At 48.9% G+C, this 15671-nt stretch overlaps 1 protein-coding gene across 1 annotated transcript in view; it reads left to right on the forward strand.

Annotated features, from left to right (window-relative positions):
- Nucleotides 1–13193: 13193 nt before the first annotated feature.
- FHL1 (four and a half LIM domains 1) overlaps nucleotides 13194–15671 on the forward strand; it is a 33038-nt gene continuing 30560 nt past the window's right edge. The window contains exon 1 of the mRNA XM_027780202.2: nucleotides 13194–13416. The gene's annotated coding sequence lies outside the window, so the exon portion shown is untranslated. The remainder of the gene's footprint in view (nucleotides 13417–15671) is intronic.

Genomic DNA, 15671 nt, shown 5'->3' on the forward strand with positions numbered 1-15671 from the left:
ATTTAGCAGTTGAGCAAATGCCTTTTGGCAGCTCTTTACCCTCACAAACCCTCAAAAAGAAGTGCAGCACACCCCTTACACGTGAATTGCTTTGTTGAAGTAAGGTACGATTCAGGCCCTTGGGCTCACCGTTGGTGAGGGCTATCTCCAGTGCCAAAAACGAAGCCGGGACCAGCCAGCGTGCAGGCAGACATCCTCCGGGATGGGCTCGCTGTGCCATGAACTGGCATGTTGTTTCAGCCATGCAAAAAGGTTTTGGATAGGTGCTGTTCAGCGGCACTGGAAGCAGGGATGAGGCAGATCCCTGTGTAGCCTGGGGAGGGGGATTTGCACCCCAGGTAGGTCCATAGAGCTGCCGCTTGCTGAACAGTCCCCGTTTTATTCGTTCAGCTCAACCTGAGCTGATGAGGGACAGCTTTCAGTCAAGCTGTCGGACCACCCGGCCACGTTCATGTGGGGGTCAGTGAAGCGCCGGGAAATGGGCCAATGCCTGGTGTCTACAGCCTCAAAAAAAATCACAGGGCTGTTTTCAGAGCAATCCTGTATTCCCGTGCACTCGGCTCTCCGTCTCCGCGTCGTGCTGGGGAAGCGCTTATGCGAGATAAAATTAAGAAAAGCAAGCTGTTGATTCTTCTTCCTTATCTCATCGTGGCCTGCAAGGAGCTCTTGTCCTTGCTGGGTCCTCTAGATGGCAACATCGGGAAGGACAGTAAGTGTCCATCGCTGCTGTGTCCCTGCAGGTCCCGGCAGGGCAGGGGCTGCCAGCCCAGTCCTGCTCCAGAGACCCTCCCCATCCCCTGCCACGCTCACCCTGCCTTAGGCACCATCCAGCTCCAGCCTTCAGCTGCCCAAAGAAGAGACCCCGTCGCTACACCGACTGCTCTTACACCCTGAGGCCCTTTGCAGAAGCCACCACCTTCTCAAACATTCAGGGGTCTGGAGGCAGCTGAGGCGACCTTTTGCTTGGACCCTGCATCTTGCTTTCCTCTTTAAGGTCAGCTGCTTGTTGGCATTTTTTTTTCCCTGTTAGGCTTTCCCAATCAGGAGTTTAGGGCTGATGGTCACAAGGTGGTTGCAGTATCAGTTTTAGCCCCTCAGAAACAAGCTGTAGCCCTTGCTGGAGCTGCTGGCACATCTCAGAGCTGGTTCAAGCCACACATGCAGCATCAATCCTGCCAGGGCCCCATCCTCCGTGGCACTTCTCCCTCCAGGCTCCTCAGGTCTCCCAGGTAGGGCATTGCTTAGACTTTAAGCCATTCCCAGCACTAGAATTTGCTGTCATCTGCAGCTGGTCCATGGACATGATGGCTGTTTGCACTGTTGCAAGGGGACTTTTCTCTCTGCTTGGCTCCTGCTCGTCACAGCCCCCAAAGAATGTTTGTCACTAGCTGTGGGGAGTATTCTGCAGAAAATACCTTGGTGAGATTAAGAGAGGAGGTGGGGGTGGAAGTGCCTCTCAGGTGCTAGTTAGATTAGATGCCCAAATATATTCTTACAATATTAAATTGTAAAAAATCTTTTGGCCACATGTGTCTGTAATTGGAGAGTAATTGGAAGACAAGGCAAGTAAAAGGGAAATGAAGAAATGGTGTCCTTGCTGACAATCCCAACAAAATCTGCCAAGTCGATGAGAGAACCCAGAGGCTCTGGGAGTATTTGTGTACCCCTGTGTCCAGTGCAAGTGAAGCAACAATGCCTGCTGCTTTCCATCTCCTCTGCTCTCTGCTGAACTGGGAGCGATGTGGGTGTCACTTAACATAAAGGCATTTACAACTCACCTGGTCCCTTCAACCATGTTAACAGCTGATTTGCACCTTGCTGGCAGGAGCAGCACTGAGGACAATTTGGCTCCCAATACCTTGATGTCTCTGCCATGGCAAGGAGAGCAGCACAGCAATGCAGTGGGTCTGACGTCCCTGAAGGCTCTTGTCCCTCGGACAAGCCTGATAAGAAGCAAGGAAAGTCTTGATGTGCTGGCTGCTGCAGAGGTGAGAGCATTACTTTGGGATATATAGTTCATCTTGGTGTTTTTCCTTACTCCAGCCCTTGCAGTCCATGTGGGATGCCTCGGTCACAGGCTACAAGATTCCTTAATGACTGCAGGAGAGACTGTAAAGGTTCAGGACTCTGGGGTAATAGAGCCTTAAATCTGTTGTCCAATATTTAGACATGTGTATATACAAAACGATTTGGTCTTCATTAATTGGCCTTTCATAGGAAATTCCACCAGCTGTTCTCCTCCAAGGGGTGCTGGAGATGCTCCAGCCCCGAGGAGCCCATATATGGTTGCAATCTCCTAACCCCGTGTGTTTCGCAGAATAGTGTGGTCATAACTACTTTTAAGGATATGTGTGAACGTTGCTCCCTTTTCTGTATGCGTCAGCTCCCAGGAATGTGGACAAAGTTAAAAAGTGTACAAATTAAAGCTGTTGGGCTTTACACAGCGTGTCAGCTCTTCTACCTGCAGCAGCAGGGTTAGTTACTCTAGCCTACCCACACGGGTGCTGCACTGAGCTGGGAAGGCACCACAGTGCAGAGGATGCTTTGTGAATAGGAAATTGCCAACTGGCTGAACATCAAGGCATTTTGCAATGTAAATGTGCCTAGGCTGAGACAGCAACAGAAATATTTTCCCTTGCCCTTCCTCCTCCTATAAGCACATGCTAAACTACACCCAAGAGCTGCAGATACCCAGCAGCTACCCGAGTCTTTTTTGTCTGTGAGGGACTTCTGTAGCCTGAGTTCTGCCTGATGCTTCTGCCAGGGACACCTTCCCCCTCCTCCCTGCTCTGTAGCCTGGTGTCTGCAGCCCATGGCTAGCTCCTGCTCTGTTCATTCTCCAAATGCCGCAAGAGGAGCTGTTGTCTCCTTCAGTGCTGGTACCAAAATACACCTTTCCTGCTTAGTATCTCCAAGGACATAACCTTAAAGACAGCTAAGGGCAGTACATCTCCCACATCCCCACAGCATCCTCATTCTCTGCAGTGCCTTGAAATATCTTCTCTGTACCCTTTGATGATGGATGGCTAAGTCTGCTCTTCTGTGATACGGCTTGCTCCTAAAATTCCCAGAGGTGTAAGAGGAAGGAGAACAGATGCAGCATTGCTTGTTCTTCCCCTTTCCCAGGCAGTTAATATTAATCACTGGTGGGTTTGGATAAGTTGTGTAAATTCTCCCAGTCTCTGAAGCTTTTGAGATGTGTAATAAGAGAGAACTGGAAATGCCTCTGGATCTCAGTGACAGAAGGGCCAGATCCAATACACACTCTTTCCCTTTGCCAGATACTTTGTCATAATTTTTTAGGTTTGGAACAGACATGAACATCCTAAAGCTGTAGCTAAATTACATCTGGTGGAGTGGTCTGAGGTCACTATTTGCATTGGTGTCTGTTTCTCAAAGTGCAAAATCAAGGATTCCTCTGACGAGGCAGGTCAAGGCACCATCCTGCAAGTGTACAAGGTATGTCCAGATTGCTTTCCACTCTGGGACTTCAGAGCTGCGTCAGCTGCTCACATGAGAATTTCCAAATTCTTACAAAAGGCAAATGAATTTCCCTCGTGACTGTGACTTTGTTTCTGCTCTGCATGGGCTGGTTCACCAGCTGGAGCTTTGTTGCTGAGATATTTGCTGTCGATAACATGCCTCAGCTCTGGGTCAGATGCCTTAGAGGGCTGAATGCTATTGTCCCACTAGAGAGAAGCCAGCGCCGTTTGGCACAGTTACACGCCTAAACTCAGCTCCCATCAGTGACTTGTTGCTTCAGCTGGAATCTGTCCGTGCTCCGATGACAGAGCTGATAATAGACTGATGGCACTTGTGACAAGGGTGTAGGGGCCGAGTAAAAAATTCCCTGGAAAAAATGGATCATCCTGGCTTTACAGATATTTAATTTGAGATGCCATAGCTGGCATTGGGCCCCAGCAATGCTCACAAGACTGAATTTCATTGCCCTAAGGATGAGAGCCCAGCTGGGGGTCGGGCAGTCGTGCCCAGAGGCACTGGAGAAATTGTGTTCACAGCAGCATGGAGCTGGCTGGGCTACAACGTTCCGCTGGTCTGGGGGGCGGTGGGCAAATCTAATGCTGCAGATACCTCAGAATCAGAGCAGGATGCATTGGCCCCTTGGGCTGGGGACAGGAGCATCTGTTGTCTTCCCTGGGAGCGGATCTGACCCAGGACACTGAGATGGTGGGTGTTATGGTCCAGCTGAAAGTCCTGAGCCACAACAAGCAGGACAGTTAATACCTGGACTTCTGTGGCTGGCCATGCTCCTGATGAGAATGAGGAAAGCCAAGGCGCAGCGTGTAAATATTTATAGCCCAGTTACCAGGTTTCATGTTTGGCCGGTCCCTCTTGGCTCCTACCACTTGATGTTTGTGGCTCTGAGTTGCCAAGGACACTCAGGGGGTTGCTGGAGGGGCACAAGCCTCTCTGAAGGGAGCTGGGGGTTGCTGTGGCACTTCTCTGAGGTAGCCAGGCCAGCCTGGCAGCACCCAGGGCATCGGCTGACCTGTCCTGGCAGGGAGAGCCGGTTCTAAACACCGTGCCGCACCACAGCAGCGCCCGCTGCACCCACCCAGCACCTGCATCCCAGCCAGCAGCTCGGGGAAGGGGGGCACAAGTCACCGATGAGCCCCCAGAAGTCGGTCTAGAGTGATTTTCACTGCCCGGGCCAGGTGTATGTGAAGGAGGTGGGAAGTGCACGTGCAGCACCCAGAGCCCTTTTCCTGCGGGGGTGGACGGCTCCAGCACCCCTTGCTGTCGCGTGCCGCTCTCCTGAGACAGGCTCCTTCATCAAAATCTAAACAGCCTCTGCATAACTCTCACGTTCTTCCTCAAATCCCGACTCTCTAATGCCAAATATTTTCCCTCGCCGTTGGTTCAGTTTCTTCTTCTGTTTCCAACCCTTGCTTGAGCTGCTGAGGGGAAAAAAAAAAATCACAGTCTGTTTTTACTGAAGACGTTTATTCAGCTTGGAAATGGCAGGAAGACAGCTCCTCTATATCCATGCATATATCTGAGATCTTTCTCTTGAGTCTCTTTCAGCTTTGACTTCAAATAATCTTTAAATCACTTTAGCAGAATTCAAGCAAAGAAGTGAGGTCTCTCATTTTCACATAAGAGGTGATTGCTAGAAAACTTGGTTTAAACCAAAGAAAGCACAGCCATGCTCCCTTCATGCCAGCTGAAGTAAACCGGTTGAAAATCCCATCCGAACTGCAAGGAGAGCAAAAGTCCAGCGCAGACAAATTTCCTTCACGGCCGGGTATCATGTCTAAAATCTTGGTAGGGAAAGCTGCCTGACAGCTATTTACTGCAGCTCCTTCAGCACACTGAGCTCAGGAAATTGCATTCATAATTTCCTTAGTGCCAAAAGGTTTGTAATTTTCCCATGACTATTCCTTTTTGTTGTTGTTTGTGAAGCAAAGCCTTTGAAAAGCATACACAGATTTACTTTTTGCCTAACTATGAAGTTAACATGAAGCATATAGTTTAAGGAGATACTGTTCACTTGATTTGTTTGACACAGGGAATGAAAAAAATTGTTTGGCACAGGGAATAAAAAAACCCCCAACCTTATTTGTGACTAAGCCTTCCATAAACAGCCTTATAATTTTAATATGATATTTTCTAGCAAAGGGAAAATTGGAAAATTGATCTGACAGAGAAACTAAAAATACAGTTGGTGCTGTAGGACACAAGGAACGTGCAGAAAAGGCAAAAGGGGTGATGGGGCTTCTCTGTTATCATCAGCGGAGGCCTGAGTAGGAAGTATGAGTCCCAGTGCACTGATATATAAGAAAAAGACTTGACTTTGATTTAGCCAGAGGCACTTCAGTCTTCAAGTCAGTCCCAGCCCCTGGGCCAGATTGCATCCACGTCCTTGGACAAACGGCTTCTTTCTTCACTTTGGCCCCGGTGTAGCCATGGGCGCATCGTGGGTAGTTTAGGTTGGTACCTTGGAGCACACCAAATCCAAGCCTGTGCACGGCTACAGCTGCCATTAACTATCTTACTAAATAAGGCTTTCGCTGACATTAATTGTGAGTCACACAAAATCACTGTGCAAAGAGCCAGAAAATCATTTGCTAAAGGCTCCGCAGCCTGAGGCTTTGCATTCAGAGGGATGTGGACACGCTGACAGCGGGCAGGGGAGCGGGCTGGGCTGTGACTCCTGCATCCCATCCCATGCCTGAGTGGAGCGGACTGGGAGAGGCTGTGGCAGCAAAGGAGGTTTGTGTGAGTCCCTTGCAGTAATGCCATGTCTTCAGCTATGCTTTTTGAACATGAATCTCCTCCATGGGGTGATTTTACATCCAAAAGCTCGTCCTCTTTCTACCTGTCGTCGTAAAACCTGCATTTCAAACCGCCGCCGAGCTGCTCGCGTGTCTTTGATAACACACCTCCCTAGGAGAGACGTGGGGAGCAAACAGTGTTATTATGTCTTTTTGTACGCACAGGAACCCGAGGCACAGTGAGACGAGGTGAACCTCTCCAGCCTGGCGATGTAGACAGGGCAAAGGCAGCCCCAGACCAGCTTAAGCGAGGGGCTGTGGGCACTGAGCACCACTGCTCCGTTCTGGAGTACGTCCATAGTGTAGCCAGGAGCCCTGGAGCCAGGCAGGTAGTGCCTGGGGGACTGGTGTTACGTGACTCAGCCAAAGTCAAGCGAGAAGTTTATACCAGGATGAGAAATTTAATTTGGGTCCCCTGAGCTGTAGGCAAATGCTGTAAGTCACAGCCCATGCTGTGCCTATCGCTTCTCATGTTCGTTGCAATGATCGAATCCAGTTGCATTTCTTCATGGTCCTCAGCTTTCTAATTGATTTGATTTTTAGCTGCAGACTCAAGCAAAATGAAATTTGTCATGCTTTGAAAGCCTCCTCTGCTATTAAAACACTTATTTTACTTACACTAGCCTGTGGGTACCTTGAATTAATTTTTTTTTTCCAAGACTAAAATCTAAAGTTAAAATTAATAAAGGAGCCTAATTTCAGTCTGATGCCTGGAAGTCATCTTTTCAAATCCAGAACGTGAAACTCCTGGTGAGCCTGAAACCAAGGAAAAAGACCACTGTTAGGGTAATTATGCAGAGTAAGATAAAGATAAACATGTTTCAGGTGTCCATCATACATACCATCATAAATCCCTTTGCTCTGTTAAAAGTAAACCTTTGTATTATATTGCTGTTGCTTTACCTCATTGCTATTAAATACTTTGTTAAATCTCTCTGGATATGTATCCACCCAGTAATTAATAATTGATAAAGACCAAGAACCAAACCACATCTCAAATTTTATCTGTTTTTCTTAGGCAAATACTCAAATATTTGATGGATTTCTGTTGTTGAATGGCTGGCCAAGGTGTTTGCTGGAAGGGCCAAAGTCTGGAAACACTTAAGCAGATTGTGACCCAGCAGTTGTTCAAGTCAATGGAAATTTACTTGACTTGGACAGATGGTGGCTGAAAAACTTCAGTCGTAGCAGTAGTTCTGCAGGAGCAGTTACTTGTCTGCCCGGACTGCTGCCCATGCTGCAGCCTCTGGGCTCTGCTCAGGATTAGACAGGGTTTACACAAGCGATGGGATCAGATGAGGCTGGCATACGGGGGTGGAGGGACAGAGGTGTGTGTGCTCGCCGGGCTCCCGTGGGTGCGTGCCCATGTGGAGTGACACCCGGGCCACAAGCTGCCTGCTGCTCCCACGTCCCTGCCTGCGATCCAGCAGGCAGCGGAAACGACACCGGGATCCGGCACATGAATGTGGATGGAAACACTGGGGTTCAAATGACCACAGAGCAGAAAACCTCGAGCCCTACCCTTGGCAGAAAACCTGGTGCGTTTGAATAGCCCCCTGCAGGCTGCAGATAAATAGCTGTGTCTGCTGCCAGCATTCCTTGAAAACTTATATTGTTGCTGGAAAGATGCTTGGAAGCCTTCGTTTCTGTTGTCTTTTCGAAATGTAGCCTTGCTGGGGCCGGAGAGTCAACAGATGGGTCCATTTTTTTGGGGCCCGGGTACATCATCTTTTATAAATGGGAGTCACCTTTGTAATTTTCCATGCACAGAAGGAGCAACTTGTACTGGGAGAAGCATTTTGGCCTCTGCCAAAGGACGCCAAGCGGGCTGACACGGCTGCTCCTCTTAATCTGATAGCTGAGCCAGCCCTGCAGTTGCTTTTTAAAGGTGGGAACAATCTCTCGCTAGATCCGTTCTCAAAGTGCAGGTTCTGGTGTCACTCAGGAAAGTCTGAGTAGTGGTGATGCCTTGAATAACGTAGTCACTGTCGTTACTCATGGGCTTATGTGATAGTAGCTTTTCAGTGGGCGGTTGTCCAGTTTTTGGAAACCTCTTTTGATCCGTCGATCCAGGTTGGCATTGTAGGGCTGTGCTGCAGACACACTTTGACACGAAATGGTGGAAAGCTGAGCAGTTTTATGCATGTCACCCAATACAACCACAATTTTTTTTTTTTTTTTTTTTTTTTGCATCTCACTGTCCTGCCCGCTGACTTCAGGAGAACTTCCTACTTCATCCTGTGCTGGTTTGTACAACTACTGATGAAGATGAATCCATCGACACCCCTCAGCAGCAATTTGACCCCTCGCTCCCATGCACGTATATGATTTCCAAACCACGTTGACAGGAAGAATTAGAGTGGATGCAAAGGCAGGGAGCCGACTGATGGCCTGGTTTTTTGCAGAGGTGCGCCTGGCAGCCTGGCTGCTCCCCGCTGAGCATCGCGGGACGTGGCCAGCAGGTTGCGATGCTTTCGTTTGCATCGACTTGGAAAGCAGCAGGTTATGTGTTTAAACTCCATGGAAAAAGGGTTTGCATCACTGATGTTTTAACCACACCATTATAAAACCTCCCACAACCCCACCCTTACTCGCTCCCTGAGAGGAATGACTCCGAAATGTTTCAGCTTTTCCATTACTTCGCCTGCCTGGAGACTTTTTGCTAATGGCCTGCGAGGCAATTAGGCGGTTTCAGGTGAGCCCCAGCTGCTCAGGGTGAGGAATCAACTTGGCCACAAGTCATCCCCCACGGCAACACAATGGCGGGATGGTTCAGGGGAGGGGGATGGGACACAAGGGACATTAGCTCTATTTCCCCAATTCTTTTTCTCTTCTCCCTCCCCTGCCTCCTTTTCTCACATCTCCTAAAGCGTCTCCCTGCAGGGTGCTGCATCGGGGCTAAAACCAGCCCAAGCCAGAGGACAGCTTGAGGGGGGAAGCCATCACTGGGGCCTCAGGGGATCAACTTTCCATTGTGACTCTTCTTTCAGCTGGGAGGCCTGTTGTGGGCCACCGGTGCTTTATGTACCGGTAGGAAACCAACCGGTCCAAAACAGGGCACGATGTGACTTCCCCGCAGCCTCAGGGACAGCCACTTAGGTGGCACAGGGGCCTCTGCGGGGAATGCCTCCCGCTCTTGGAGGCTGGTGAAAGGAGGTGGCTGTGTTTACGTGGATGAAGCCTGTTAATTAGGCAAATGTCAGGGCAGTGACCCCGGGGAGCCAGTACGGCTGGGGCAGTAAGAAGGTTTGTGATGGCACCTTGCCCCCCAGAATAGCCGCATCCCTCAAGTGGCCACACTGGAAGGAAAAAAGGAGAAAAAGAGCCCTTCCTAGCTGTTTTGGATGAAGGAGCAATGTTGCTTGTGAGAAAGGAGGCCTGTCTGGAGACAGTTAATGAAGGGGAGTGGTAATTACTCTCACCTGTAGCTGAGGGGAGAGTGGAGGCAGCTGTGGGAGGGAGGGCGGAGGTGCTTCCCTGGCACACAGGGAGGAGGAGGGTTTCTGCAGGGAGGTCATCTCTCTCGGCACGGAGAGCTCTGTGTGGCCATGGTATCCCACAGAGGAGAGGTGAGTGGGTGGTTGTCACTGCTGTCAGCCCTGGCCTGGGGACACCATGGGTGGGCTGCATCACCCCCAGTCCCTGGTGTGTGGGAACCAGGGCAGCCAAGCCCACCCAAGGGGTGTGTGAGTATCATTCTGCATGGATTCACCCTAAAATGCACGTGGCTTTCTTCCACAGAGCATCAGCTTGTAAAAACCGGCCTCGTTGCGTGAAAGACTTTCCTCCTGTCTATGGCTGCAGAGGGATTGAGTGAAAACAGTATGGAGACCCACAGGACGATGCGAAATACATCTCTGTCTTCGCTGGTGTGGACGAGCCTGTGCTCTCAGGTGAGCCCTTTGCTTTGGGGTAGTGTCCTACCCCTGCGGGGTTTCTTGCAGAGTGCTTGGCTGTAGAGCAGCTTCCCTGCATGACTCTACAAGCTCCACAATTTCCAAATAAAGTTTCCTAGCAGTTAGATTTGAGTGAGTAATTAAACTGACTTGGTTTTAAGTGCTTCTGCTCATAGTTCACTTTGTTTGGATAACTAGTCAAGGATATATTGGAGCATTGGAGTGCTTTTTCTTTTTTTAAAATGTGTTGTGTTTGCCAAAAATTAATGTGCAGGGTAACTGATTATCTTCCTTAGCAAGCAATGGTGATAGGATGGGGCTGACTCAGAGTTGTCTCAATCCTTTGAAATGAGTTGTGTCATTCTTGCAGTTTATTCTTGTTTAACCAATGCTTTGGCAGAGATTTTTATAGTGCTATGTTGTATCTGTAATACAGCAATGCCCAAGTGCCTTTTTCTTGACTCTGGTTGCTTGCTGTCCTTGCTTTCTAAATCATATTCTGTTCTTTTCCAAACGGAATAAAGCCACTGTTGCAATATGCATGAGGTTGAGTGCTTATGTTCTTCTCTGTCAGGTATACTGGTCATTTTAAGTCTGCAGACTTGAGGTCTGATCCTGCAAACACTCACTTGCTGAGAGAAGCAGCAATATTGAAGGTGGGGTAGGGCACTTGCTCTGTGCCACGTGCCTTTGCAGACCTTTATTCTGCTGCTTTTTTCTGGATGTGACATTGTGTCCCTGGGGCTGACCAGGGAAGCCAAAGGGGACCTGGGGGATGCAGCAAGTGCAGGATCGGGCCTCGAGCTGTGATCCAACGACAGCAATAAGTTACTCAAATAACAACTTGCTCTGCTGTTATCAGTGAGAGGCATGTTAAATAGATCAGTTTGGTATTTAGCTGCTACTCTGCAAGGCCAAGAGACACGCTGCCTTGGACTTGGTTTTGATGGTAGCTGGTTTTGGGATTTGACGGTGCAATCTGTAGTTTGTGTTTTATGTGGAAGGCCTCTAATATTTTTAAATAAGAGGCAGGGGATGCTGATAGCAGCCTGATGATGTTCCCTGCAGATACGGAATGCTTATGCTGCTGGTGAGCTGCAGGTACCTGTTGTCAGCGTTGTTTTCTTACTGGTGCACTTGTGCTTCTCCAGGATGCGTAACACGGTTGTGATCTTCCAAGATGCATCTGCAAAGGTGCAGGGTCGGTTCCCACATACTCCTATTTTTTATTGCAGGGGTAATGACCAATCTCTGGGGAAGGGGCATTAACTAAGCTCCACTGGTACAGGTGCTCCTGGAGCAGGGCCCTTGCTACTCTTGTGTCCTCCTACTTCTGTTTATGACCAGAAGCAGGAAGGCTCCTTCATTTGAAGGAAGAAACCCTGCAGGAGGTGGCTGCGGAGTAACTTGCCCCTGGTGACATTTTTCTACAGCTGTGCAAAACCTAGTTTGTCTTTTTATCCCCACATTCTACAGCTTTGGTTTCTCCTGGAGCTCTTGGCTTGATTTATCTAATAGGGAATGTTCTGTCTGTCCCATCCTTGAGGGATCCTCGTGTCTGTGATCTCTCCTGAGTCCCAGAGCTCTGCAGCTGCATTCCTGTAAGCAACATCATACCTCAGGGGCAGGTGGCTTTTGCTAATGTTCTTGTTGGCGATGGTTGGTTACAGACAGCCACTAGAGAAAAGCTCATGCTGATGCTAAATAAATGTTATGCTTGTTGGGAGAGCTGTTGGAAAAATGAGCTAGAAATGGTATTTGGATCCCTTTGAAAATCAAACGTAACTTTCAGTCCATAATGATAAATAATGTTGGTGTTTCATATCTGTATTTTATTCGTGGCTGAAGTTGCTCTTGGCAAGTGGTGACAGTTTGAGCTTGAACCTCCCGTCCACCTGATTTCTTGTCCCCTCTAGGAATGCTGTTAATATGGATGATGCGACGTTGGAAGAATCTGTGGGATTTACCTGTTGAAAGAATAGAGCCACACAGAAATACAAACGCTTTTTTAAAGAGTGTGTTTGCCCTTACACACTAAACAAAAGAATTCCTTGGCTCGAGTATAATGATCTGCTTTCCAGAGATACCAGTGGTGTATCCACAAAATACCCACCAGGATATGCAGCCTCTCCTGCCGTTAGTCAGAAGCTCTGTGGCTCTCCAGGGCACCACAAAAGCCTATTTGTAGTGCAAGAGCTCCAATGCAAGCACCTCCTTTAAAAACCCAACTTACTTGCTGGACCACATATCCAGTAGCAGAAGTGTGGAAGAAAGTAGGAAGACATAAGAACAGGGGAAAAAAAGGGGGGGGGGGGGGGGGGGGGGGGCCAGATAAGGGATGGGGAAAAGAAAACAGATGTGAATGTTGTCAGGTCTGTCTGATGTGATGCAGCACAAACAGGAAGATTTGCTTAAAAATAGGAATGACTTGCTACCTGCCGGTACTTTTTCTCATGTCTGCTTTGCAGAAAATACTCCTCTTTTGGCTTTTTTTTTTTTTTTTTTTTCCTGCCGTGCTCTCTTCAGCTGGGCTCTTTCCCTCCCTGCAGGCTGCTGACTTGAAACGCACCCCTTCTGTTTGTTTTCTGTCCTGGAAACCCTGTCTATGAACCTGAAGGTGACACATATTGTAACACAGCTGCCAGGAAAAGCTTTAGCTTTGAGAGAGGGCAGTTTGGATGGTATGGGAGGCTGGTGACAAATCTGCCCATGAGCAAAGCTTTCTACCACGTTTTCCTGGTGTGAAACAGACTGGGAGCACAACTCCTAGCACTTTAGGGGTAGTAAGCCTTGTGAGTTCCATGGGTCCCAGTAACGGCGGTTTGCTGTCACGGGGAAGCAGGGGAACGGCTATGCTGGCAACGTGCCATCGCTGGTTGGGTTTTCCTGCTGTGGACGGTGCAGAGGCCCTGGGAGGAGCAGGCTGTTCCCCACCTCCCTCCAGCTGCTGTCCAGGCAGGAACGGTACTATTGGCTGGACTCACGTTTTTTTGCAACGCGCCTCCCTGCTATAAGTGGCAAAGCAGCCGCTGTCCCGCCAGCTGGACACCCCAGCCCAGCCGCATTGCCTCCACAAGGCTGGAGGCACGGCCCTGGACCAAAGCGCTCCTGCATCCATCCTGCTGCCGAGGTGCTGTGCACAGCCGCACGCCGAGCTTGGTCCATCCCTTCCCTCCTCCAGGCAGCAGCCGCCTCGCAGCAGCTCCCAGGCTCGCCGGCAGCCAGTAAGCACATGCCTCGGTCTCTCCCTCTTGAGCATCATCTCGCTGAGCAGGGCAGGGAGCGTTTCAGCATCCCACGCTTTGCAGATCTTGGGATTTCAGGGCTTGTGCTGGGTCTTTTCTCTGCCTCGTAACTGCTCTGCTGGGGAAGGGTTGGTGAGAGCAGGGCTGGGGAAAATGGGAAGTCTGTGGGTGTATAATGTACTTCTGATACACTCTTTCTAGCAGGCGTTTTCTTCATGGATTGCCCGAGTTAACCTTAGAAACTGCCTCTGCTTTACGGGGTGCTTTGAAGGTGGGATTTATCTCAATTCTTGCTTCAGATTTCTCTTGCATCCTCTTTTTCTGATACACCTATTCCCTCCTGGAAGGTGGTGGCTTTGAAAGTACAGGCAGCCACTGGGGTATAAATACAGCTTTTTCTCTTTGCTTCCCAGCCGAGTGGGTTGTTCAGGGAGTGTTTGCAGTGGTACAGAGCTGTGTAAGAGCTGTCAGCTGTGTGTTTTCCTAGGCAGGCAACCAGGTGTGCCTGTTTGAAGCTTTTAATGTCAGCTGGGGAGGAAACAGCTGAAGCAGTGACTGTTCTGTGGGCTCTCAGGTGGTGCGATGCTCTTGGAAAGTGAGGGACAGTATCTGAATTGTGGGAGCAGGCTGGCAGTGACAGAATTGGGGAATATGGAAATGCAAGCTTTTACCTGATGTGGCTGCTTTTTAAATCACTGCAATCTAGCACGTGCAAGGGAGGGAAATGATTAAAACAATCCACCTACCAATTGCTCTTTTACCTTGTTTTGAGAGGAAGAGTGTTTTTTTTAAAACAACAAAAAAACTTCCGAAAGGAAACTGATTAAATTCTTAAACCATGATGTAAAAAAAGAAAAAAAGCTGATCAAACAACCAAATATGGCTTTAAAATGTAAACTTTCTTTTTTAATGATAAAAGCACCCACACACTTCAGTGACAAACCATCCTCTCCACCGCCGCCCCCCCCTCAAATACAGCATTCTTGAATACAAACCAGTTCTTAATTTGTCCTTAAAGAGCGCAGTGAACTCCAGTATATAACAATTCATTCTTGACTAATACCTGCTAGAAAAATGTGGGTTAGGTGTTTCAGAGCTGAGACCACAAGTGCCAACCCCCCCCGCCCCTTGAGCTTAGTCCAACAGAAAGTAATTCCTCAGATTTTGGACCGTGGCTCTGAGGAAACCAGTTCAGGGCTGGGGTTTTACAGGTGGTTTCTGACTTGTACTGCTCTTGGGGAATTTTGGCTGGGGGAGGTTTGTAGGATTGGGCTCTTGAAGTGTTTCTAACAGGAGAAGTTATTCCTTGCAGTGAATGATGGCTTGCCTCCACGTATGCTGGTATAATTCTCTGCCTGGATGTAAATAATGGCTGCTGCTCAAAAGGAGGCAATGTTTAGGGTACTCAAATACCTGAAAATAAACACTCTCCAGTCCATCTTGTCTGGCCTTTATTTTGGAAGCATCCTTTCCATCAAACTGTACCATGAATGGAAAATCCAGGCATATAGTACAAAGCTGGTGGGAGCTCTGCCAGGTCCCTGTTCACATCCATGAATAGGGGAACAATGCTGTAGGATGGGCTCTATCTCTGATCTAAACTCATGTCATACGAATGTGACCATACAGTCCACACTCATTGCACTAGGATATAAAAAAAACTTTAAGTCACTGCCCTCCTTGCCCCCAAGGAACAACTTGCTTCCTTTGGTGTAACACCTATGCGAAAAGGAGGTTGCTCAGTGTTAGTAGGTATCCCGCAGCCCTCTCTGTGCTGTGTGCCTGCTGGTGGAAACTTGTGCTCTTTGGTGTGGTCCCTGGGTACCACGGCTGTGATTACCTTCCCCATCTCCATCTTGGAAACGCCTCCTTGCTGTCAGTACATACGGGTCCTGGCTCTGGGTGGGTACTGGGAAATGGTTGAAAATTCCAGTGCTTCAGTGGAAAAAACTAATGATTGTGAGCCAGGAATAACATTGTCCCCTCAGCAGCAGCCTGTGTGAATTATGTCCTTTTACGTTTACTCCCCGTCCGGTGGATGCACTGGGGGATTTAGGTGTCAATGCCTTAAAGAACTCTGGAAAATTCCTCTGGTCTTTGCTGATGAGGCAATCCAGTCCAGCCTGTGTTTAGCATCTTCCCCTTTTGTGGTGCTGCTGTGACATGAAGTCGCAGTGGCACTAGAGGCGGTAAGGTAAGCCTCGCCACCAGCAACGTGCAACGTTTGCTCAGGC

This window comes from Falco peregrinus, chromosome 13 (assembly GCF_023634155.1).
Source record: "Falco peregrinus isolate bFalPer1 chromosome 13, bFalPer1.pri, whole genome shotgun sequence".
In the NCBI taxonomy this organism is placed as follows: Eukaryota; Metazoa; Chordata; class Aves; order Falconiformes; family Falconidae; genus Falco; species Falco peregrinus.